At 40.3% G+C, this 18,718-nt stretch overlaps 27 non-coding genes and 37 pseudogenes across 27 annotated transcripts; all 64 read right to left on the bottom strand.

Annotated features, from left to right (window-relative positions):
- Positions 1-228: 228 nt before the first annotated feature.
- Positions 229-347, bottom strand: LOC143506556 (5S ribosomal RNA). Its single transcript, XR_013128385.1, has one exon. It is a non-coding gene; the product is annotated as a 5S ribosomal RNA (ribosomal RNA).
- Positions 348-474: 127 nt separating this feature from the next.
- On the bottom strand, positions 475-593 carry LOC143506425 (5S ribosomal RNA; annotated as a pseudogene).
- Positions 594-718: 125 nt separating this feature from the next.
- On the bottom strand, positions 719-837 carry LOC143506412 (5S ribosomal RNA; annotated as a pseudogene).
- A 214-nt stretch (positions 838-1,051) lies between these two features.
- Positions 1,052-1,170, bottom strand: LOC143506555 (5S ribosomal RNA). Its single transcript, XR_013128384.1, has one exon. It is a non-coding gene; the product is annotated as a 5S ribosomal RNA (ribosomal RNA).
- Positions 1,171-1,523: 353 nt separating this feature from the next.
- Positions 1,524-1,642, bottom strand: LOC143506392 (5S ribosomal RNA). Its single transcript, XR_013128338.1, has one exon. It is a non-coding gene; the product is annotated as a 5S ribosomal RNA (ribosomal RNA).
- Positions 1,643-1,769: 127 nt separating this feature from the next.
- LOC143506519 (5S ribosomal RNA) lies at positions 1,770-1,888 on the bottom strand (annotated as a pseudogene).
- A 214-nt stretch (positions 1,889-2,102) lies between these two features.
- Positions 2,103-2,221, bottom strand: LOC143506367 (5S ribosomal RNA). Its single transcript, XR_013128312.1, has one exon. It is a non-coding gene; the product is annotated as a 5S ribosomal RNA (ribosomal RNA).
- Positions 2,222-2,348: 127 nt separating this feature from the next.
- On the bottom strand, positions 2,349-2,467 carry LOC143506432 (5S ribosomal RNA; annotated as a pseudogene).
- Positions 2,468-2,574: 107 nt separating this feature from the next.
- Positions 2,575-2,693, bottom strand: LOC143506391 (5S ribosomal RNA). Its single transcript, XR_013128337.1, has one exon. It is a non-coding gene; the product is annotated as a 5S ribosomal RNA (ribosomal RNA).
- Positions 2,694-2,820: 127 nt separating this feature from the next.
- On the bottom strand, positions 2,821-2,939 carry LOC143506518 (5S ribosomal RNA; annotated as a pseudogene).
- A 126-nt stretch (positions 2,940-3,065) lies between these two features.
- LOC143506517 (5S ribosomal RNA) lies at positions 3,066-3,184 on the bottom strand (annotated as a pseudogene).
- Positions 3,185-3,397: 213 nt separating this feature from the next.
- Positions 3,398-3,516, bottom strand: LOC143506554 (5S ribosomal RNA). Its single transcript, XR_013128382.1, has one exon. It is a non-coding gene; the product is annotated as a 5S ribosomal RNA (ribosomal RNA).
- Positions 3,517-3,643: 127 nt separating this feature from the next.
- LOC143506424 (5S ribosomal RNA) lies at positions 3,644-3,762 on the bottom strand (annotated as a pseudogene).
- Positions 3,763-3,869: 107 nt separating this feature from the next.
- LOC143506390 (5S ribosomal RNA) lies at positions 3,870-3,988 on the bottom strand. Its single transcript, XR_013128336.1, has one exon. It is a non-coding gene; the product is annotated as a 5S ribosomal RNA (ribosomal RNA).
- A 704-nt stretch (positions 3,989-4,692) lies between these two features.
- LOC143506553 (5S ribosomal RNA) lies at positions 4,693-4,811 on the bottom strand. Its single transcript, XR_013128381.1, has one exon. It is a non-coding gene; the product is annotated as a 5S ribosomal RNA (ribosomal RNA).
- Positions 4,812-4,938: 127 nt separating this feature from the next.
- LOC143506516 (5S ribosomal RNA) lies at positions 4,939-5,057 on the bottom strand (annotated as a pseudogene).
- Positions 5,058-5,271: 214 nt separating this feature from the next.
- LOC143506552 (5S ribosomal RNA) lies at positions 5,272-5,390 on the bottom strand. The gene has a single exon (XR_013128380.1). It is a non-coding gene; the product is annotated as a 5S ribosomal RNA (ribosomal RNA).
- Positions 5,391-5,517: 127 nt separating this feature from the next.
- Positions 5,518-5,636, bottom strand: LOC143506515 (5S ribosomal RNA; annotated as a pseudogene).
- A 126-nt stretch (positions 5,637-5,762) lies between these two features.
- On the bottom strand, positions 5,763-5,881 carry LOC143506514 (5S ribosomal RNA; annotated as a pseudogene).
- A 126-nt stretch (positions 5,882-6,007) lies between these two features.
- LOC143506411 (5S ribosomal RNA) lies at positions 6,008-6,126 on the bottom strand (annotated as a pseudogene).
- A 214-nt stretch (positions 6,127-6,340) lies between these two features.
- On the bottom strand, positions 6,341-6,459 carry LOC143506550 (5S ribosomal RNA). Its single transcript, XR_013128378.1, has one exon. It is a non-coding gene; the product is annotated as a 5S ribosomal RNA (ribosomal RNA).
- Positions 6,460-6,586: 127 nt separating this feature from the next.
- On the bottom strand, positions 6,587-6,705 carry LOC143506513 (5S ribosomal RNA; annotated as a pseudogene).
- Positions 6,706-6,919: 214 nt separating this feature from the next.
- LOC143506548 (5S ribosomal RNA) lies at positions 6,920-7,038 on the bottom strand. The gene has a single exon (XR_013128377.1). It is a non-coding gene; the product is annotated as a 5S ribosomal RNA (ribosomal RNA).
- A 127-nt stretch (positions 7,039-7,165) lies between these two features.
- Positions 7,166-7,284, bottom strand: LOC143506511 (5S ribosomal RNA; annotated as a pseudogene).
- A 214-nt stretch (positions 7,285-7,498) lies between these two features.
- LOC143506547 (5S ribosomal RNA) lies at positions 7,499-7,617 on the bottom strand. The gene has a single exon (XR_013128376.1). It is a non-coding gene; the product is annotated as a 5S ribosomal RNA (ribosomal RNA).
- Positions 7,618-7,744: 127 nt separating this feature from the next.
- LOC143506510 (5S ribosomal RNA) lies at positions 7,745-7,863 on the bottom strand (annotated as a pseudogene).
- Positions 7,864-7,989: 126 nt separating this feature from the next.
- On the bottom strand, positions 7,990-8,108 carry LOC143506509 (5S ribosomal RNA; annotated as a pseudogene).
- A 126-nt stretch (positions 8,109-8,234) lies between these two features.
- Positions 8,235-8,353, bottom strand: LOC143506396 (5S ribosomal RNA; annotated as a pseudogene).
- Positions 8,354-8,460: 107 nt separating this feature from the next.
- Positions 8,461-8,579, bottom strand: LOC143506389 (5S ribosomal RNA). Its single transcript, XR_013128335.1, has one exon. It is a non-coding gene; the product is annotated as a 5S ribosomal RNA (ribosomal RNA).
- A 127-nt stretch (positions 8,580-8,706) lies between these two features.
- Positions 8,707-8,825, bottom strand: LOC143506508 (5S ribosomal RNA; annotated as a pseudogene).
- A 126-nt stretch (positions 8,826-8,951) lies between these two features.
- On the bottom strand, positions 8,952-9,070 carry LOC143506507 (5S ribosomal RNA; annotated as a pseudogene).
- A 213-nt stretch (positions 9,071-9,283) lies between these two features.
- On the bottom strand, positions 9,284-9,402 carry LOC143506546 (5S ribosomal RNA). The gene has a single exon (XR_013128375.1). It is a non-coding gene; the product is annotated as a 5S ribosomal RNA (ribosomal RNA).
- A 127-nt stretch (positions 9,403-9,529) lies between these two features.
- On the bottom strand, positions 9,530-9,648 carry LOC143506423 (5S ribosomal RNA; annotated as a pseudogene).
- Positions 9,649-9,755: 107 nt separating this feature from the next.
- LOC143506388 (5S ribosomal RNA) lies at positions 9,756-9,874 on the bottom strand. The gene has a single exon (XR_013128334.1). It is a non-coding gene; the product is annotated as a 5S ribosomal RNA (ribosomal RNA).
- A 127-nt stretch (positions 9,875-10,001) lies between these two features.
- On the bottom strand, positions 10,002-10,120 carry LOC143506422 (5S ribosomal RNA; annotated as a pseudogene).
- A 107-nt stretch (positions 10,121-10,227) lies between these two features.
- On the bottom strand, positions 10,228-10,346 carry LOC143506386 (5S ribosomal RNA). Its single transcript, XR_013128332.1, has one exon. It is a non-coding gene; the product is annotated as a 5S ribosomal RNA (ribosomal RNA).
- Positions 10,347-11,050: 704 nt separating this feature from the next.
- LOC143506545 (5S ribosomal RNA) lies at positions 11,051-11,169 on the bottom strand. Its single transcript, XR_013128374.1, has one exon. It is a non-coding gene; the product is annotated as a 5S ribosomal RNA (ribosomal RNA).
- A 127-nt stretch (positions 11,170-11,296) lies between these two features.
- On the bottom strand, positions 11,297-11,415 carry LOC143506505 (5S ribosomal RNA; annotated as a pseudogene).
- A 214-nt stretch (positions 11,416-11,629) lies between these two features.
- LOC143506544 (5S ribosomal RNA) lies at positions 11,630-11,748 on the bottom strand. The gene has a single exon (XR_013128373.1). It is a non-coding gene; the product is annotated as a 5S ribosomal RNA (ribosomal RNA).
- A 127-nt stretch (positions 11,749-11,875) lies between these two features.
- LOC143506504 (5S ribosomal RNA) lies at positions 11,876-11,994 on the bottom strand (annotated as a pseudogene).
- A 126-nt stretch (positions 11,995-12,120) lies between these two features.
- Positions 12,121-12,239, bottom strand: LOC143506503 (5S ribosomal RNA; annotated as a pseudogene).
- A 126-nt stretch (positions 12,240-12,365) lies between these two features.
- On the bottom strand, positions 12,366-12,484 carry LOC143506409 (5S ribosomal RNA; annotated as a pseudogene).
- Positions 12,485-12,698: 214 nt separating this feature from the next.
- LOC143506543 (5S ribosomal RNA) lies at positions 12,699-12,817 on the bottom strand. The gene has a single exon (XR_013128372.1). It is a non-coding gene; the product is annotated as a 5S ribosomal RNA (ribosomal RNA).
- Positions 12,818-12,944: 127 nt separating this feature from the next.
- On the bottom strand, positions 12,945-13,063 carry LOC143506502 (5S ribosomal RNA; annotated as a pseudogene).
- Positions 13,064-13,277: 214 nt separating this feature from the next.
- On the bottom strand, positions 13,278-13,396 carry LOC143506542 (5S ribosomal RNA). The gene has a single exon (XR_013128371.1). It is a non-coding gene; the product is annotated as a 5S ribosomal RNA (ribosomal RNA).
- A 127-nt stretch (positions 13,397-13,523) lies between these two features.
- Positions 13,524-13,642, bottom strand: LOC143506501 (5S ribosomal RNA; annotated as a pseudogene).
- Positions 13,643-13,856: 214 nt separating this feature from the next.
- LOC143506541 (5S ribosomal RNA) lies at positions 13,857-13,975 on the bottom strand. The gene has a single exon (XR_013128370.1). It is a non-coding gene; the product is annotated as a 5S ribosomal RNA (ribosomal RNA).
- Positions 13,976-14,102: 127 nt separating this feature from the next.
- LOC143506499 (5S ribosomal RNA) lies at positions 14,103-14,221 on the bottom strand (annotated as a pseudogene).
- A 126-nt stretch (positions 14,222-14,347) lies between these two features.
- LOC143506498 (5S ribosomal RNA) lies at positions 14,348-14,466 on the bottom strand (annotated as a pseudogene).
- Positions 14,467-14,592: 126 nt separating this feature from the next.
- Positions 14,593-14,711, bottom strand: LOC143506408 (5S ribosomal RNA; annotated as a pseudogene).
- A 214-nt stretch (positions 14,712-14,925) lies between these two features.
- Positions 14,926-15,044, bottom strand: LOC143506540 (5S ribosomal RNA). The gene has a single exon (XR_013128369.1). It is a non-coding gene; the product is annotated as a 5S ribosomal RNA (ribosomal RNA).
- Positions 15,045-15,171: 127 nt separating this feature from the next.
- LOC143506497 (5S ribosomal RNA) lies at positions 15,172-15,290 on the bottom strand (annotated as a pseudogene).
- Positions 15,291-15,504: 214 nt separating this feature from the next.
- On the bottom strand, positions 15,505-15,623 carry LOC143506538 (5S ribosomal RNA). The gene has a single exon (XR_013128367.1). It is a non-coding gene; the product is annotated as a 5S ribosomal RNA (ribosomal RNA).
- Positions 15,624-15,750: 127 nt separating this feature from the next.
- Positions 15,751-15,869, bottom strand: LOC143506496 (5S ribosomal RNA; annotated as a pseudogene).
- Positions 15,870-16,083: 214 nt separating this feature from the next.
- LOC143506537 (5S ribosomal RNA) lies at positions 16,084-16,202 on the bottom strand. The gene has a single exon (XR_013128366.1). It is a non-coding gene; the product is annotated as a 5S ribosomal RNA (ribosomal RNA).
- Positions 16,203-16,329: 127 nt separating this feature from the next.
- Positions 16,330-16,448, bottom strand: LOC143506495 (5S ribosomal RNA; annotated as a pseudogene).
- A 126-nt stretch (positions 16,449-16,574) lies between these two features.
- On the bottom strand, positions 16,575-16,693 carry LOC143506494 (5S ribosomal RNA; annotated as a pseudogene).
- A 126-nt stretch (positions 16,694-16,819) lies between these two features.
- LOC143506395 (5S ribosomal RNA) lies at positions 16,820-16,938 on the bottom strand (annotated as a pseudogene).
- A 107-nt stretch (positions 16,939-17,045) lies between these two features.
- On the bottom strand, positions 17,046-17,164 carry LOC143506385 (5S ribosomal RNA). The gene has a single exon (XR_013128331.1). It is a non-coding gene; the product is annotated as a 5S ribosomal RNA (ribosomal RNA).
- Positions 17,165-17,291: 127 nt separating this feature from the next.
- LOC143506493 (5S ribosomal RNA) lies at positions 17,292-17,410 on the bottom strand (annotated as a pseudogene).
- A 126-nt stretch (positions 17,411-17,536) lies between these two features.
- Positions 17,537-17,655, bottom strand: LOC143506492 (5S ribosomal RNA; annotated as a pseudogene).
- A 213-nt stretch (positions 17,656-17,868) lies between these two features.
- LOC143506536 (5S ribosomal RNA) lies at positions 17,869-17,987 on the bottom strand. Its single transcript, XR_013128365.1, has one exon. It is a non-coding gene; the product is annotated as a 5S ribosomal RNA (ribosomal RNA).
- A 127-nt stretch (positions 17,988-18,114) lies between these two features.
- On the bottom strand, positions 18,115-18,233 carry LOC143506420 (5S ribosomal RNA; annotated as a pseudogene).
- Positions 18,234-18,340: 107 nt separating this feature from the next.
- On the bottom strand, positions 18,341-18,459 carry LOC143506384 (5S ribosomal RNA). Its single transcript, XR_013128330.1, has one exon. It is a non-coding gene; the product is annotated as a 5S ribosomal RNA (ribosomal RNA).
- Positions 18,460-18,718: the final 259 nt, after the last annotated feature.

Genomic DNA, 18,718 nt, shown 5'->3' with positions numbered 1-18,718 from the left:
GGTGTGGCCGTAAGCCATAAAACAATGCAAAGATTATCTAATTATAACAAGAGCAAAACCTGAACAACAGAAATTGCTAGTTTTTTGCAGAACACATTTAAGCTTGCTAATTGAATGTAAACAGCAACTCAACTATAAAAGTCACACAGCACCTGGTATTCCCAAGCTGTCTCCCATACAAGTATTAACCTGGCCCAAACCTATTTAGCTTGATAATTAAATCTAATAGGCTTACAGCACCTGGTATTCCCAGGTGGTCTCCCATCCAAGTACTAACCAGGCCCAAACGAGCTTAGCTTCCGAGGTCAAATGAGATCGGGCGTTTTCAGGCTGGTGTGGCCGTAAGCCGTAAAACAATGCAAAGATGACCTATTTATAATGAGAGCAAAACCTGAACAACAGACATTGCTAGTTTTTTTTGCAGAACACCTTTAAGCTTGCTAATTGAATGTAAATAGCAACTCAACTATAAAAGTCACACAGCACCTGGTATTCCCAAGCTGTCTCCCATACAAGTATTAACCTGGCCTAAACCTATTTAGCTTCCTAGGTCAAATAGGATCGGGCGTTTTCAGGCTGGTGTGGCCGTAAGCCATAAAACAATGCAAAGATTATCTAATTATAACAAGAGCAAAACCTGAACAACAGAAATTGCTAGTTTTTTGCAGAACACATTTAAGCTTGCTAATTGAATGTAAACAGCAACTCAACTATAAAAGTCACACAGCACCTGGTATTCCCAAGCTGTCCCCCATACAAGTATTAACCTGGCCAAAACCTATTTAGCTTCCGAGGTCAAATGAGATCGGGCGTTTTCAGGCTGGTGTGGCCGCAAGCCATAAAACAATGCAAAGATTATCTAATTATAACAAGAGCAAAACCTGAACAACAGAAATTGCTAGTTTTTTTGCAGAACACATTTAAGCTTGCTAATTGAATGTAAACAGCAACTCAACTATAAAAGTCACACAGCACCTGGTATTCCCAAGCTGTCTCCCATACAAGTATTAACCTGGCCCAAACCTATTTAGCTTGATAATTAAATCTAATAGGCTTACAGCACCTGGTATTCCCAGGTGGTCTCCCATCCAAGTACTAACCAGGCCCAAACGAGCTTAGCTTCCGAGGTCAAATGAGATCGGGCGTTTTCAGGCTGGTGTGGCCGTAAGCCGTAAAACAATGCAAAGATGACCTATTTATAATGAGAGCAAAACCTGAACAACAGACATTGCTAGTTTTTTTTGCAGAACACCTTTAAGCTTGCTAATTGAATGTAAATAGCAACTCAACTATAAAAGTCACACAGCACCTGGTATTCCCAAGCTGTCTCCCATATAAGTATTAACCTGGCCTAAACCTATTTAGCTTCCTAGGTCAAATGAAATCGGGCGTTTTCAGGCTGGTGTGGCCGTAAGCCATAAAACAATGCAAAGATTATCTAATTATAACAAGAGCAAAACCTGAACAACAGAAATTGCTAGATTTTTGCAGAACACATTTAAGCTTGATAATTAAATCTAATAGGCTTACAGTACCTGGTATTCCCAGGTGGTCTCCCATCCAAGTACTAACCAGGCCCAAACGAGCTTAGCTTCCGAGGTCAAATGAGATCGGGCGTTTTCAGGCTGGTGTGGCCGTAAGCCGTAAAACAATGCAAAGATGACCTATTTATAATGAGAGCAAAACCTGAACAACAGACATTGCTAGTTTTTTTTGCAGAACACCTTTAAGCTTGCTAATTGAATGTAAATAGCAACTCAACTATAAAAGTCACACAGCACCTGGTATTCCCAAGCTGTCTCCCATACAAGTATTAACCTGGCCTAAACCTATTTAGCTTCCTAGGTCAAATGAAATCGGGCGTTTTCAGGCTGGTGTGGCCGTAAGCCATAAAACAATGCAAAGATTATCTAATTATAACAAGAGCAAAACCTGAACAACAGAAATTGCTAGTTTTTTTGCAGAACACATTTAAGCTTGCTAATTGAATGTAAACAGCAACTCAACTATAAAAGTCACACAGCACCTGGTATTCCCAAGCTGTCTCCCATACAAGTATTAACCTGGCCCAAACCTATTTAGCTTGATAATTAAATCTAATAGGCTTACAGCACCTGGTATTCCCAGGTGGTCTCCCATCCAAGTACTAACCAGGCCCAAACAAGCTTAGCTTCCGAGGTCAAATGAGATCGGGCGTTTTCAGGCTGGTGTGGCCGTAAGCCATAAAACAATGCAAAGATGACCTATTTATAATGAGAGCAAAACCTGAACAACAGACATTGCTAGTTTTTTTTGCAGAACACCTTTAAGCTTGCTAATTGAATGTAAATAGCAACTCAACTATAAAAGTCACACAGCACCTGGTATTCCCAAGCTGTCTCCCATACAAGTATTAACCTGGCCTAAACCTATTTAGCTTCCTAGGTCAAATAGGATCGGGCGTTTTCAGGCTGGTGTGGCTGTAAGCCATAAAACAATGCAAAGATTATCTAATTATAACAAGAGCAAAACCTGAACAACAGAAATTGCTAGATTTTTGCAGAACACATTTAAGCTTGATAATTAAATCTAATAGGCTTACAGTACCTGGTATTCCCAGGTGGTCTCCCATCCAAGTACTAACCAGGCCCAAACGAGCTTAGCTTCCGAGGTCAAATGAGATCGGGCGTTTTCAGGCTGGTGTGGCCGTAAGCCGTAAAACAATGCAAAGATGACCTATTTATAATGAGAGCAAAACCTGAACAACAGACATTGCTAGTTTTTTTTGCAGAACACCTTTAAGCTTGCTAATTGAATGTAAATAGCAACTCAACTATAAAAGTCACACAGCACCTGGTATTCCCAAGCTGTCTCCCATACAAGTATTAACCTGGCCTAAACCTATTTAGCTTCCTAGGTCAAATGAAATCGGGCGTTTTCAGGCTGGTGTGGCCGTAAGCCATAAAACAATGCAAAGATTATCTAATTATAACAAGAGCAAAACCTGAACAACAGAAATTGCTAGTTTTTTTGCAGAACACATTTAAGCTTGCTAATTGAATGTAAACAGCAACTCAACTATAAAAGTCACACAGCACCTGGTATTCCCAAGCTGTCTCCCATACAAGTATTAACCTGGCCTAAACCTATTTAGCTTCCTAGGTCAAATGAAATCGGGCGTTTTCAGGCTGGTGTGGCCGTAAGCCATAAAACAATGCAAAGATTATCTAATTATAACAAGAGCAAAACCTGAACAACAGAAATTGCTAGTTTTTTGCAGAACACATTTAAGCTTGCTAATTGAATGTAAACAGCAACTCAACTATAAAAGTCACACAGCACCTGGTATTCCCAAGCTGTCTCCCATACAAGTATTAACCTGGCCCAAACCTATTTAGCTTGATAATTAAATCTAATAGGCTTACAGCACCTGGTATTCCCAGGTGGTCTCCCATCCAAGTACTAACCAGGCCCAAACGAGCTTAGCTTCCGAGGTCAAATGAGATCGGGCGTTTTCAGGCTGGTGTGGCCGTAAGCCGTAAAACAATGCAAAGATGACCTATTTATAATGAGAGCAAAACCTGAACAACAGACATTGCTAGTTTTTTTTGCAGAACACCTTTAAGCTTGCTAATTGAATGTAAATAGCAACTCAACTATAAAAGTCACACAGCACCTGGTATTCCCAAGCTGTCTCCCATACAAGTATTAACCTGGCCTAAACCTATTTAGCTTCCTAGGTCAAATAGGATCGGGCGTTTTCAGGCTGGTGTGGCCGTAAGCCATAAAACAATGCAAAGATTATCTAATTATAACAAGAGCAAAACCTGAACAACAGAAATTGCTAGATTTTTGCAGAACACATTTAAGCTTGATAATTAAATCTAATAGGCTTACAGTACCTGGTATTCCCAGGTGGTCTCCCATCCAAGTACTAACCAGGCCCAAACGAGCTTAGCTTCCGAGGTCAAATGAGATCGGGCGTTTTCAGGCTGGTGTGGCCGTAAGCCGTAAAACAATGCAAAGATGACCTATTTATAATGAGAGCAAAACCTGAACAACAGACATTGCTAGTTTTTTTTGCAGAACACCTTTAAGCTTGCTAATTGAATGTAAATAGCAACTCAACTATAAAAGTCACACAGCACCTGGTATTCCCAAGCTGTCTCCCATATAAGTATTAACCTGGCCTAAACCTATTTAGCTTCCTAGGTCAAATGAAATCGGGCGTTTTCAGGCTGGTGTGGCCGTAAGCCATAAAACAATGCAAAGATTATCTAATTATAACAAGAGCAAAACCTGAACAACAGAAATTGCTAGTTTTTTGCAGAACACATTTAAGCTTGCTAATTGAATGTAAACAGCAACTCAACTATAAAAGTCACACTGCACCTGGTATTCCCAAGCTGTCCCCCATACAAGTATTAACCTGGCCAAAAGCTATTTAGCTTCCGAGGTCAAATGAGATCGGGCGTTTTCAGGCTGGTGTGGCCGCAAGCCATAAAACAATGCAAAGATTATCTAATTATAACAAGAGCAAAACCTGAACAACAGAAATTGCTAGTTTTTTTGCAGAACACATTTAAGCTTGCTAATTGAATGTAAACAGCAACTCAACTATAAAAGTCACACAGCACCTGGTATTCCCAAGCTGTCTCCCATACAAGTATTAACCTGGCCCAAACCTATTTAGCTTGATAATTAAATCTAATAGGCTTACAGCACCTGGTATTCCCAGGTGGTCTCCCATCCAAGTACTAACCAGGCCCAAACGAGCTTAGCTTCCGAGGTCAAATGAGATCGGGCGTTTTCAGGCTGGTGTGGCCGTAAGCCGTAAAACAATGCAAAGATGACCTATTTATAATGAGAGCAAAACCTGAACAACAGACATTGCTAGTTTTTTTTGCAGAACACCTTTAAGCTTGCTAATTGAATGTAAATAGCAACTCAACTATAAAAGTCACACAGCACCTGGTATTCCCAAGCTGTCTCCCATACAAGTATTAACCTGGCCTAAACCTATTTAGCTTCCTAGGTCAAATGAAATCGGGCGTTTTCAGGCTGGTGTGGCCGTAAGCCATAAAACAATGCAAAGATTATCTAATTATAACAAGAGCAAAACCTGAACAACAGAAATTGCTAGTTTTTTTGCAGAACACATTTAAGCTTGCTAATTGAATGTAAACAGCAACTCAACTATAAAAGTCACACAGCACCTGGCATTCCCAAGCTGTCTCCCATACAAGTATTAACCTGGCCCAAACCTATTTAGCTTGATAATTAAATCTAATAGGCTTACAGCACCTGGTATTCCCAGGTGGTCTCCCATCCAAGTACTAACCAGGCCCAAACGAGCTTAGCTTCCGAGGTCAAATGAGATCGGGCGTTTTCAGGCTGGTGTGGCCGTAAGCCGTAAAACAATGCAAAGATGACCTATTTATAATGAGAGCAAAACCTGAACAACAGACATTGCTAGTTTTTTTTGCAGAACACCTTTAAGCTTGCTAATTGAATGTAAATAGCAACTCAACTATAAAAGTCACACAGCACCTGGTATTCCCAAGCTGTCTCCCATACAAGTATTAACCTGGCCTAAACCTATTTAGCTTCCTAGGTCAAATGAAATCGGGCGTTTTCAGGCTGGTGTGGCCGTAAGCCATAAAACAATGCAAAGATTATCTAATTATAACAAGAGCAAAACCTGAACAACAGAAATTGCTAGTTTTTTTGCAGAACACATTTAAGCTTGCTAATTGAATGTAAACAGCAACTCAACTATAAAAGTCACACAGCACCTGGTATTCCCAAGCTGTCTCCCATACAAGTATTAACCTGGCCTAAACCTATTTAGCTTCCTAGGTCAAATGAAATCGGGCGTTTTCAGGCTGGTGTGGCCGTAAGCCATAAAACAATGCAAAGATTATCTAATTATAACAAGAGCAAAACCTGAACAACAGAAATTGCTAGTTTTTTTGCAGAACACATTTAAGCTTGCTAATTGAATGTAAACAGCAACTCAACTATAAAAGTCACACAGCACCTGGTATTCCCAAGCTGTCCCCCATACAAGTATTAACCTGGCCAAAACCTATTTAGCTTCCGAGGTCAAATGAGATCGGGCGTTTTCAGGCTGGTGTGGCCGCAAGCCATAAAACAATGCAAAGATTATCTAATTATAACAAGAGCAAAACCTGAACAACAGAAATTGCTAGTTTTTTTGCAGAACACATTTAAGCTTGCTAATTGAATGTAAACAGCAACTCAACTATAAAAGTCACACAGCACCTGGTATTCCCAAGCTGTCTCCCATACAAGTATTAACCTGGCCCAAACCTATTTAGCTTGATAATTAAATCTAATAGGCTTACAGCACCTGGTATTCCCAGGTGGTCTCCCATCCAAGTACTAACCAGGCCCAAACGAGCTTAGCTTCCGAGGTCAAATGAGATCGGGCGTTTTCAGGCTGGTGTGGCCGTAAGCCGTAAAACAATGCAAAGATGACCTATTTATAATGAGAGCAAAACCTGAACAACAGACATTGCTAGTTTTTTTTGCAGAACACCTTTAAGCTTGCTAATTGAATGTAAATAGCAACTCAACTATAAAAGTCACACAGCACCTGGTATTCCCAAGCTGTCTCCCATACAAGTATTAACCTGGCCTAAACCTATTTAGCTTCCTAGGTCAAATGAAATCGGGCGTTTTCAGGCTGGTGTGGCCGTAAGCCATAAAACAATGCAAAGATTATCTAATTATAACAAGAGCAAAACCTGAACAACAGAAATTGCTAGTTTTTTTGCAGAACACATTTAAGCTTGCTAATTGAATGTAAACAGCAACTCAACTATAAAAGTCACACAGCACCTGGTATTCCCAAGCTGTCTCCCATACAAGTATTAACCTGGCCCAAACCTATTTAGCTTGATAATTAAATCTAATAGGCTTACAGCACCTGGTATTCCCAGGTGGTCTCCCATCCAAGTACTAACCAGGCCCAAACGAGCTTAGCTTCCGAGGTCAAATGAGATCGGGCGTTTTCAGGCTGGTGTGGCCGTAAGCCGTAAAACAATGCAAAGATGACCTATTTATAATGAGAGCAAAACCTGAACAACAGACATTGCTAGTTTTTTTTGCAGAACACCTTTAAGCTTGCTAATTGAATGTAAATAGCAACTCAACTATAAAAGTCACACAGCACCTGGTATTCCCAAGCTGTCTCCCATACAAGTATTAACCTGGCCTAAACCTATTTAGCTTCCTAGGTCAAATGAAATCGGGCGTTTTCAGGCTGGTGTGGCCGTAAGCCATAAAACAATGCAAAGATTATCTAATTATAACAAGAGCAAAACCTGAACAACAGAAATTGCTAGTTTTTTTGCAGAACACATTTAAGCTTGCTAATTGAATGTAAACAGCAACTCAACTATAAAAGTCACACAGCACCTGGCATTCCCAAGCTGTCTCCCATACAAGTATTAACCTGGCCCAAACCTATTTAGCTTGATAATTAAATCTAATAGGCTTACAGCACCTGGTATTCCCAGGTGGTCTCCCATCCAAGTACTAACCAGGCCCAAACGAGCTTAGCTTCCGAGGTCAAATGAGATCGGGCGTTTTCAGGCTGGTGTGGCCGTAAGCCGTAAAACAATGCAAAGATGACCTATTTATAATGAGAGCAAAACCTGAACAACAGACATTGCTAGTTTTTTTTGCAGAACACCTTTAAGCTTGCTAATTGAATGTAAATAGCAACTCAACTATAAAAGTCACACAGCACCTGGTATTCCCAAGCTGTCTCCCATACAAGTATTAACCTGGCCTAAACCTATTTAGCTTCCTAGGTCAAATGAAATCGGGCGTTTTCAGGCTGGTGTGGCCGTAAGCCATAAAACAATGCAAAGATTATCTAATTATAACAAGAGCAAAACCTGAACAACAGAAATTGCTAGTTTTTTTGCAGAACACATTTAAGCTTGCTAATTGAATGTAAACAGCAACTCAACTATAAAAGTCACACAGCACCTGGTATTCCCAAGCTGTCTCCCATACAAGTATTAACCTGGCCTAAACCTATTTAGCTTCCTAGGTCAAATGAAATCGGGCGTTTTCAGGCTGGTGTGGCCGTAAGCCATAAAACAATGCAAAGATTATCTAATTATAACAAGAGCAAAACCTGAACAACAGAAATTGCTAGTTTTTTTGCAGAACACATTTAAGCTTGCTAATTGAATGTAAACAGCAACTCAACTATAAAAGTCACACAGCACCTGGTATTCCCAAGCTGTCCCCCATACAAGTATTAACCTGGCCAAAACCTATTTAGCTTCCGAGGTCAAATGAGATCGGGCGTTTTCAGGCTGGTGTGGCTGTAAGCCATAAAACAATGCAAAGATTATCTAATTATAACAAGAGCAAAACCTGAACAACAGAAATTGCTAGATTTTTGCAGAACACATTTAAGCTTGATAATTAAATCTAATAGGCTTACAGTACCTGGTATTCCCAGGTGGTCTCCCATCCAAGTACTAACCAGGCCCAAACGAGCTTAGCTTCCGAGGTCAAATGAGATCGGGCGTTTTCAGGCTGGTGTGGCCGTAAGCCGTAAAACAATGCAAAGATGACCTATTTATAATGAGAGCAAAACCTGAACAACAGACATTGCTAGTTTTTTTTGCAGAACACCTTTAAGCTTGCTAATTGAATGTAAATAGCAACTCAACTATAAAAGTCACACAGCACCTGGTATTCCCAAGCTGTCTCCCATACAAGTATTAACCTGGCCTAAACCTATTTAGCTTCCTAGGTCAAATGAAATCGGGCGTTTTCAGGCTGGTGTGGCCGTAAGCCATAAAACAATGCAAAGATTATCTAATTATAACAAGAGCAAAACCTGAACAACAGAAATTGCTAGTTTTTTTGCAGAACACATTTAAGCTTGCTAATTGAATGTAAACAGCAACTCAACTATAAAAGTCACACAGCACCTGGTATTCCCAAGCTGTCTCCCATACAAGTATTAACCTGGCCTAAACCTATTTAGCTTCCTAGGTCAAATGAAATCGGGCGTTTTCAGGCTGGTGTGGCCGTAAGCCATAAAACAATGCAAAGATTATCTAATTATAACAAGAGCAAAACCTGAACAACAGAAATTGCTAGTTTTTTGCAGAACACATTTAAGCTTGCTAATTGAATGTAAACAGCAACTCAACTATAAAAGTCACACAGCACCTGGTATTCCCAAGCTGTCTCCCATACAAGTATTAACCTGGCCCAAACCTATTTAGCTTGATAATTAAATCTAATAGGCTTACAGCACCTGGTATTCCCAGGTGGTCTCCCATCCAAGTACTAACCAGGCCCAAACGAGCTTAGCTTCCGAGGTCAAATGAGATCGGGCGTTTTCAGGCTGGTGTGGCCGTAAGCCGTAAAACAATGCAAAGATGACCTATTTATAATGAGAGCAAAACCTGAACAACAGACATTGCTAGTTTTTTTTGCAGAACACCTTTAAGCTTGCTAATTGAATGTAAATAGCAACTCAACTATAAAAGTCACACAGCACCTGGTATTCCCAAGCTGTCTCCCATACAAGTATTAACCTGGCCTAAACCTATTTAGCTTCCTAGGTCAAATAGGATCGGGCGTTTTCAGGCTGGTGTGGCCGTAAGCCATAAAACAATGCAAAGATTATCTAATTATAACAAGAGCAAAACCTGAACAACAGAAATTGCTAGATTTTTGCAGAACACATTTAAGCTTGATAATTAAATCTAATAGGCTTACAGTACCTGGTATTCCCAGGTGGTCTCCCATCCAAGTACTAACCAGGCCCAAACGAGCTTAGCTTCCGAGGTCAAATGAGATCGGGCGTTTTCAGGCTGGTGTGGCCGTAAGCCGTAAAACAATGCAAAGATGACCTATTTATAATGAGAGCAAAACCTGAACAACAGACATTGCTAGTTTTTTTTGCAGAACACCTTTAAGCTTGCTAATTGAATGTAAATAGCAACTCAACTATAAAAGTCACACAGCACCTGGTATTCCCAAGCTGTCTCCCATACAAGTATTAACCTGGCCTAAACCTATTTAGCTTCCTAGGTCAAATAGGATCGGGCGTTTTCAGGCTGGTGTGGCCGTAAGCCATAAAACAATGCAAAGATTATCTAATTATAACAAGAGCAAAACCTGAACAACAGAAATTGCTAGATTTTTGCAGAACACATTTAAGCTTGATAATTAAATCTAATAGGCTTACAGTACCTGGTATTCCCAGGTGGTCTCCCATCCAAGTACTAACCAGGCCCAAACGAGCTTAGCTTCCGAGGTCAAATGAGATCGGGCGTTTTCAGGCTGGTGTGGCCGTAAGCCGTAAAACAATGCAAAGATGACCTATTTATAATGAGAGCAAAACCTGAACAACAGACATTGCTAGTTTTTTTTGCAGAACACCTTTAAGCTTGCTAATTGAATGTAAATAGCAACTCAACTATAAAAGTCACACAGCACCTGGTATTCCCAAGCTGTCTCCCATATAAGTATTAACCTGGCCTAAACCTATTTAGCTTCCTAGGTCAAATGAAATCGGGCGTTTTCAGGCTGGTGTGGCCGTAAGCCATAAAACAATGCAAAGATTATCTAATTATAACAAGAGCAAAACCTGAACAACAGAAATTGCTAGTTTTTTGCAGAACACATTTAAGCTTGCTAATTGAATGTAAACAGCAACTCAACTATAAAAGTCACACTGCACCTGGTATTCCCAAGCTGTCCCCCATACAAGTATTAACCTGGCCAAAAGCTATTTAGCTTCCGAGGTCAAATGAGATCGGGCGTTTTCAGGCTGGTGTGGCCGCAAGCCATAAAACAATGCAAAGATTATCTAATTATAACAAGAGCAAAACCTGAACAACAGAAATTGCTAGTTTTTTTGCAGAACACATTTAAGCTTGCTAATTGAATGTAAACAGCAACTCAACTATAAAAGTCACACAGCACCTGGTATTCCCAAGCTGTCTCCCATACAAGTATTAACCTGGCCCAAACCTATTTAGCTTGATAATTAAATCTAATAGGCTTACAGCACCTGGTATTCCCAGGTGGTCTCCCATCCAAGTACTAACCAGGCCCAAACGAGCTTAGCTTCCGAGGTCAAATGAGATCGGGCGTTTTCAGGCTGGTGTGGCCGTAAGCCGTAAAACAATGCAAAGATGACCTATTTATAATGAGAGCAAAACCTGAACAACAGACATTGCTAGTTTTTTTTGCAGAACACCTTTAAGCTTGCTAATTGAATGTAAATAGCAACTCAACTATAAAAGTCACACAGCACCTGGTATTCCCAAGCTGTCTCCCATACAAGTATTAACCTGGCCTAAACCTATTTAGCTTCCTAGGTCAAATGAAATCGGGCGTTTTCAGGCTGGTGTGGCCGTAAGCCATAAAACAATGCAAAGATTATCTAATTATAACAAGAGCAAAACCTGAACAACAGAAATTGCTAGTTTTTTTGCAGAACACATTTAAGCTTGCTAATTGAATGTAAACAGCAACTCAACTATAAAAGTCACACAGCACCTGGCATTCCCAAGCTGTCTCCCATACAAGTATTAACCTGGCCCAAACCTATTTAGCTTGATAATTAAATCTAATAGGCTTACAGCACCTGGTATTCCCAGGTGGTCTCCCATCCAAGTACTAACCAGGCCCAAACGAGCTTAGCTTCCGAGGTCAAATGAGATCGGGCGTTTTCAGGCTGGTGTGGCCGTAAGCCGTAAAACAATGCAAAGATGACCTATTTATAATGAGAGCAAAACCTGAACAACAGACATTGCTAGTTTTTTTTGCAGAACACCTTTAAGCTTGCTAATTGAATGTAAATAGCAACTCAACTATAAAAGTCACACAGCACCTGGTATTCCCAAGCTGTCTCCCATACAAGTATTAACCTGGCCTAAACCTATTTAGCTTCCTAGGTCAAATGAAATCGGGCGTTTTCAGGCTGGTGTGGCCGTAAGCCATAAAACAATGCAAAGATTATCTAATTATAACAAGAGCAAAACCTGAACAACAGAAATTGCTAGTTTTTTTGCAGAACACATTTAAGCTTGCTAATTGAATGTAAACAGCAACTCAACTATAAAAGTCACACAGCACCTGGTATTCCCAAGCTGTCTCCCATACAAGTATTAACCTGGCCTAAACCTATTTAGCTTCCTAGGTCAAATGAAATCGGGCGTTTTCAGGCTGGTGTGGCCGTAAGCCATAAAACAATGCAAAGATTATCTAATTATAACAAGAGCAAAACCTGAACAACAGAAATTGCTAGTTTTTTTGCAGAACACATTTAAGCTTGCTAATTGAATGTAAACAGCAACTCAACTATAAAAGTCACACAGCACCTGGTATTCCCAAGCTGTCCCCCATACAAGTATTAACCTGGCCAAAACCTATTTAGCTTCCGAGGTCAAATGAGATCGGGCGTTTTCAGGCTGGTGTGGCCGCAAGCCATAAAACAATGCAAAGATTATCTAATTATAACAAGAGCAAAACCTGAACAACAGAAATTGCTAGTTTTTTTGCAGAACACATTTAAGCTTGCTAATTGAATGTAAACAGCAACTCAACTATAAAAGTCACACAGCACCTGGTATTCCCAAGCTGTCTCCCATACAAGTATTAACCTGGCCCAAACCTATTTAGCTTGATAATTAAATCTAATAGGCTTACAGCACCTGGTATTCCCAGGTGGTCTCCCATCCAAGTACTAACCAGGCCCAAACGAGCTTAGCTTCCGAGGTCAAATGAGATCGGGCGTTTTCAGGCTGGTGTGGCCGTAAGCCGTAAAACAATGCAAAGATGACCTATTTATAATGAGAGCAAAACCTGAACAACAGACATTGCTAGTTTTTTTTGCAGAACACCTTTAAGCTTGCTAATTGAATGTAAATAGCAACTCAACTATAAAAGTCACACAGCACCTGGTATTCCCAAGCTGTCTCCCATACAAGTATTAACCTGGCCTAAACCTATTTAGCTTCCTAGGTCAAATGAAATCGGGCGTTTTCAGGCTGGTGTGGCCGTAAGCCATAAAACAATGCAAAGATTATCTAATTATAACAAGAGCAAAACCTGAACAACAGAAATTGCTAGTTTTTTTGCAGAACACATTTAAGCTTGCTAATTGAATGTAAACAGCAACTCAACTATAAAAGTCACACAGCACCTGGCATTCCCAAGCTGTCTCCCATACAAGTATTAACCTGGCCCAAACCTATTTAGCTTGATAATTAAATCTAATAGGCTTACAGCACCTGGTATTCCCAGGTGGTCTCCCATCCAAGTACTAACCAGGCCCAAACGAGCTTAGCTTCCGAGGTCAAATGAGATCGGGCGTTTTCAGGCTGGTGTGGCCGTAAGCCGTAAAACAATGCAAAGATGACCTATTTATAATGAGAGCAAAACCTGAACAACAGACATTGCTAGTTTTTTTTGCAGAACACCTTTAAGCTTGCTAATTGAATGTAAATAGCAACTCAACTATAAAAGTCACACAGCACCTGGTATTCCCAAGCTGTCTCCCATACAAGTATTAACCTGGCCTAAACCTATTTAGCTTCCTAGGTCAAATGAAATCGGGCGTTTTCAGGCTGGTGTGGCCGTAAGCCATAAAACAATGCAAAGATTATCTAATTATAACAAGAGCAAAACCTGAACAACAGAAATTGCTAGTTTTTTTGCAGAACACATTTAAGCTTGCTAATTGAATGTAAACAGCAACTCAACTATAAAAGTCACACAGCACCTGGCATTCCCAAGCTGTCTCCCATACAAGTATTAACCTGGCCCAAACCTATTTAGCTTGATAATTAAATCTAATAGGCTTACAGCACCTGGTATTCCCAGGTGGTCTCCCATCCAAGTACTAACCAGGCCCAAACGAGCTTAGCTTCCGAGGTCAAATGAGATCGGGCGTTTTCAGGCTGGTGTGGCCGTAAGCCGTAAAACAATGCAAAGATGACCTATTTATAATGAGAGCAAAACCTGAACAACAGACATTGCTAGTTTTTTTTGCAGAACACCTTTAAGCTTGCTAATTGAATGTAAATAGCAACTCAACTATAAAAGTCACACAGCACCTGGTATTCCCAAGCTGTCTCCCATACAAGTATTAACCTGGCCTAAACCTATTTAGCTTCCTAGGTCAAATGAAATCGGGCGTTTTCAGGCTGGTGTGGCCGTAAGCCATAAAACAATGCAAAGATTATCTAATTATAACAAGAGCAAAACCTGAACAACAGAAATTGCTAGTTTTTTTGCAGAACACATTTAAGCTTGCTAATTGAATGTAAACAGCAACTCAACTATAAAAGTCACACAGCACCTGGTATTCCCAAGCTGTCTCCCATACAAGTATTAACCTGGCCTAAACCTATTTAGCTTCCTAGGTCAAATGAAATCGGGCGTTTTCAGGCTGGTGTGGCCGTAAGCCATAAAACAATGCAAAGATTATCTAATTATAACAAGAGCAAAACCTGAACAACAGAAATTGCTAGTTTTTTTGCAGAACACATTTAAGCTTGCTAATTGAATGTAAACAGCAACTCAACTATAAAAGTCACACAGCACCTGGTATTCCCAAGCTGTCCCCCATACAAGTATTAACCTGGCCAAAACCTATTTAGCTTCCGAGGTCAAATGAGATCGGGCGTTTTCAGGCTGGTGTGGCCGCAAGCCATAAAACAATGCAAAGATTATCTAATTATAACAAGAGCAAAACCTGAACAACAGAAATTGCTAGTTTTTTTGCAGAACACATTTAAGCTTGCTAATTGAATGTAAACAGCAACTCAACTATAAAAGTCACACAGCACCTGGTATTCCCAAGCTGTCTCCCATACAAGTATTAACCTGGCCCAAACCTATTTAGCTTGATAATTAAATCTAATAGGCTTACAGCACCTGGTATTCCCAGGTGGTCTCCCATCCAAGTACTAACCAGGCCCAAACGAGCTTAGCTTCCGAGGTCAAATGAGATCGGGCGTTTTCAGGCTGGTGTGGCCGTAAGCCGTAAAACAATGCAAAGATGACCTATTTATAATGAGAGCAAAACCTGAACAACAGACATTGCTAGTTTTTTTTGCAGAACACCTTTAAGCTTGCTAATTGAATGTAAATAGCAACTCAACTATAAAAGTCACACAGCACCTGGTATTCCCAAGCTGTCTCCCATACAAGTATTAACCTGGCCTAAACCTATTTAGCTTCCTAGGTCAAATGAAATCGGGCGTTTTCAGGCTGGTGTGGCCGTAAGCCATAAAACAATGCAAAGATTATCTAATTATAACAAGAGCAAAACCTGAACAACAGAAATTGCTAGTTTTTTTGCAGAACACATTTAAGCTTGCTAATTGAATGTAAACAGCAACTCAACTATAAAAGTCACACAGCACCTGGTATTCCCAAGCTGTCTCCCATACAAGTATTAACCTGGCCCAAACCTATTTAGCTTGATAATTAAATCTAATAGGCTTACAGCACCTGGTATTCCCAGGTGGTCTCCCATCCAAGTACTAACCAGGCCCAAACGAGCTTAGCTTCCGAGGTCAAATGAGATCGGGCGTTTTCAGGCTGGTGTGGCCGTAAGCCGTAAAACAATGCAAAGATGACCTATTTATAATGAGAGCAAAACCTGAACAACAGACATTGCTAGTTTTTTTTGCAGAACACCTTTAAGCTTGCTAATTGAATGTAAATAGCAACTCAACTATAAAAGTCACACAGCACCTGGTATTCCCAAGCTGTCTCCCATACAAGTATTAACCTGGCCTAAACCTATTTAGCTTCCTAGGTCAAATGAAATCGGGCGTTTTCAGGCTGGTGTGGCCGTAAGCCATAAAACAATGCAAAGATTATCTAATTATAACAAGAGCAAAACCTGAACAACAGAAATTGCTAGTTTTTTTGCAGAACACATTTAAGCTTGCTAATTGAATGTAAACAGCAACTCAACTATAAAAGTCACACAGCACCTGGCATTCCCAAGCTGTCTCCCATACAAGTATTAACCTGGCCCAAACCTATTTAGCTTGATAATTAAATCTAATAGGCTTACAGCACCTGGTATTCCCAGGTGGTCTCCCATCCAAGTACTAACCAGGCCCAAACGAGCTTAGCTTCCGAGGTCAAATGAGATCGGGCGTTTTCAGGCTGGTGTGGCCGTAAGCCGTAAAACAATGCAAAGATGACCTATTTATAATGAGAGCAAAACCTGAACAACAGACATTGCTAGTTTTTTTTGCAGAACACCTTTAAGCTTGCTAATTGAATGTAAATAGCAACTCAACTATAAAAGTCACACAGCACCTGGTATTCCCAAGCTGTCTCCCATACAAGTATTAACCTGGCCTAAACCTATTTAGCTTCCTAGGTCAAATGAAATCGGGCGTTTTCAGGCTGGTGTGGCCGTAAGCCATAAAACAATGCAAAGATTATCTAATTATAACAAGAGCAAAACCTGAACAACAGAAATTGCTAGTTTTTTTGCAGAACACATTTAAGCTTGCTAATTGAATGTAAACAGCAACTCAACTATAAAAGTCACACAGCACCTGGTATTCCCAAGCTGTCTCCCATACAAGTATTAACCTGGCCTAAACCTATTTAGCTTCCTAGGTCAAATGAAATCGGGCGTTTTCAGGCTGGTGTGGCCGTAAGCCATAAAACAATGCAAAGATTATCTAATTATAACAAGAGCAAAACCTGAACAACAGAAATTGCTAGTTTTTTTGCAGAACACATTTAAGCTTGCTAATTGAATGTAAACAGCAACTCAACTATAAAAGTCACACAGCACCTGGTATTCCCAAGCTGTCCCCCATACAAGTATTAACCTGGCCAAAACCTATTTAGCTTCCGAGGTCAAATGAGATCGGGCGTTTTCAGGCTGGTGTGGCTGTAAGCCATAAAACAATGCAAAGATTATCTAATTATAACAAGAGCAAAACCTGAACAACAGAAATTGCTAGATTTTTGCAGAACACATTTAAGCTTGATAATTAAATCTAATAGGCTTACAGTACCTGGTATTCCCAGGTGGTCTCCCATCCAAGTACTAACCAGGCCCAAACGAGCTTAGCTTCCGAGGTCAAATGAGATCGGGCGTTTTCAGGCTGGTGTGGCCGTAAGCCGTAAAACAATGCAAAGATGACCTATTTATAATGAGAGCAAAACCTGAACAACAGACATTGCTAGTTTTTTTTGCAGAACACCTTTAAGCTTGCTAATTGAATGTAAATAGCAACTCAACTATAAAAGTCACACAGCACCTGGTATTCCCAAGCTGTCTCCCATACAAGTATTAACCTGGCCTAAACCTATTTAGCTTCCTAGGTCAAATGAAATCGGGCGTTTTCAGGCTGGTGTGGCCGTAAGCCATAAAACAATGCAAAGATTATCTAATTATAACAAGAGCAAAACCTGAACAACAGAAATTGCTAGTTTTTTTGCAGAACACATTTAAGCTTGCTAATTGAATGTAAACAGCAACTCAACTATAAAAGTCACACAGCACCTGGTATTCCCAAGCTGTCTCCCATACAAGTATTAACCTGGCCTAAACCTATTTAGCTTCCTAGGTCAAATGAAATCGGGCGTTTTCAGGCTGGTGTGGCCGTAAGCCATAAAACAATGCAAAGATTATCTAATTATAACAAGAGCAAAACCTGAACAACAGAAATTGCTAGTTTTTTGCAGAACACATTTAAGCTTGCTAATTGAATGTAAACAGCAACTCAACTATAAAAGTCACACAGCACCTGGTATTCCCAAGCTGTCTCCCATACAAGTATTAACCTGGCCCAAACCTATTTAGCTTGATAATTAAATCTAATAGGCTTACAGCACCTGGTATTCCCAGGTGGTCTCCCATCCAAGTACTAACCAGGCCCAAACGAGCTTAGCTTCCGAGGTCAAATGAGATCGGGCGTTTTCAGGCTGGTGTGGCCGTAAGCCGTAAAACAATGCAAAGATGACCTATTTATAATGAGAGCAAAACCTGAACAACAGACATTGCTAGTTTTTTTTGCAGAACACCTTTAAGCTTGCTAATTGAATGTAAATAGCAACTCAACTATAAAAGTCACACAGCACCTGGTATTCCCAAGCTGTCTCCCATACAAGTATTAACCTGGCCTAAACCTATTTAGCTTCCTAGGTCAAATAGGATCGGGCGTTTTCAGGCTGGTGTGGCCGTAAGCCATAAAACAATGCAAAGATTATCTAATTATAACAAGAGCAAAACCTGAACAACAGAAATTGCTAGATTTTTGCAGAACACATTTAAGCTTGATAATTAAATCTAATAGGCTTACAGTACCTGGTATTCCCAGGTGGTCTCCCATCCAAGTACTAACCAGGCCCAAACGAGCTTAGCTTCCGAGGTCAAATGAGATCGGGCGTTTTCAGGCTGGTGTGGCCGTAAGCCGTAAAACAATGCAAAGATGACCTATTTATAATGAGAGCAAAACCTGAACAACAGACATTGCTAGTTTTTTTTGCAGAACACCTTTAAGCTTGCTAATTGAATGTAAATAGCAACTCAACTATAAAAGTCACACAGCACCTGGTATTCCCAAGCTGTCTCCCATATAAGTATTAACCTGGCCTAAACCTATTTAGCTTCCTAGGTCAAATGAAATCGGGCGTTTTCAGGCTGGTGTGGCCGTAAGCCATAAAACAATGC

Source organism: Brachyhypopomus gauderio, unplaced genomic scaffold, assembly GCF_052324685.1.
Source record: "Brachyhypopomus gauderio isolate BG-103 unplaced genomic scaffold, BGAUD_0.2 sc476, whole genome shotgun sequence".
Taxonomy (NCBI): domain Eukaryota; kingdom Metazoa; phylum Chordata; class Actinopteri; order Gymnotiformes; family Hypopomidae; genus Brachyhypopomus; species Brachyhypopomus gauderio.
The sequence above is the reverse complement of the archived record's forward strand: the minus strand, read 5'-3'. Positions and strand labels throughout refer to the sequence as shown.